The 1,221-nt window shown below is 36.4% G+C and overlaps 1 pseudogene; it reads right to left on the bottom strand.

The window, feature by feature from the left end:
• Nucleotides 1-205: 205 nt before the first annotated feature.
• On the bottom strand, nucleotides 206-309 carry LOC129489110 (uncharacterized; annotated as a pseudogene).
• Nucleotides 310-1,221: the final 912 nt, after the last annotated feature.

Here is a 1,221-nt window from a genome sequence, read left to right as displayed (position 1 = left end):
TTTCACTTCTTATCTCAGTTATACTTTTCTTACTTTATCCTTCCACCTCATTCTTTCAAGGAGTCATACAATAGAATAAAATTTTTTCACAACTACATGGTCTATTTATAACATAAAGATTTTATACTTCCTTCTTAAAAAACAAACAAATAAAACCCAGAACAGTGGTTGAATTAAACAGCGTGTAAACTTAAAAAAAAAAAAAATCCTTAAACAAGAGGCCTCAAAAAATTGGGTAAAGACTGTTCCCTCCACGGAAATCTTCAGTAAAAGGCAAAAGATTTGTATGATCTGAAGAGAAACCAGAGTATCACAGTGTGTGAACTTAAGTGAGGCCATGGAGTCATATTTCTTGAGCGTGAATCCCAGCTCCATTACTTATTTGCTATGTGTCCTGTCAGAAGTCATTTAACTTCCCTGTGCCTCACAGTATTAATTTCACAGAACTGTTAGATGGCTAAATGGGAAAATATCTCAGAGTGCTTGGAACAGTAGTGATATAGTAAGAGTTTAACCAGTATCATCTATTATTCAAAAATCACCTAGATTTGTATTTGGACTGTGAACTAGGCACTAGTAAAATTGTACAAACAACAAAAACACAACATTAAAATAAAAATTAGCATAATCTTTAAAAATAAGCCTAAGTAAAACTTCAGTTTGAAAAGGTAGTACTGAAACAATTATTGCAATATCTATAGAGAATACACACTTGTTTACAGAATCTCTGCAGGAGACATACATAGAAATCCTTCATGCTGTAATCCAAATGGATAAAAATTTATTTTGTGCCTATTATGTGTAAGGTGCATAGCTGTGTTTGAGGTAACAAAAATAAAACAGGTTTTGCTCATAAAAACTTTATAATCTAGTAGGGCATACAGTATATTTTTAATTTTTTTTTTTTTTTTTTTTGAGATGGAGTCTCATTCTGTCGCCCAGGCTGGAGTGCAATGGCGTGATCTCAGCTCATCGCAACCTCCACCTCCCGGGTTCAAGCGATTCTCCTGCCTTAGCCTCCCAAGTAGCTGGGATTACCGGCATGTGCCACCACGCCTGGCTAATTTTTTTTTTTTTTTTTTGTCTTTTTAGTAGAGACAGGGTTTCACCATGTTGGTCAGGCTGGTCTCAAACTCCTGACGTCAGATGATCCACCCGCCTCGGCCTCCCAAAGTGCTGGGATTACAGGCATGAGCCACTGTGCCTGGCCCTTTTTAGATT

Source organism: Symphalangus syndactylus, chromosome 8 (genome assembly GCF_028878055.3).
Source record: "Symphalangus syndactylus isolate Jambi chromosome 8, NHGRI_mSymSyn1-v2.1_pri, whole genome shotgun sequence".
In the NCBI taxonomy this organism is placed as follows: Eukaryota; Metazoa; Chordata; class Mammalia; order Primates; family Hylobatidae; genus Symphalangus; species Symphalangus syndactylus.
Note: the sequence above shows the minus strand (reverse complement) of the source record. Positions and strands in the feature narration are given on the sequence as shown.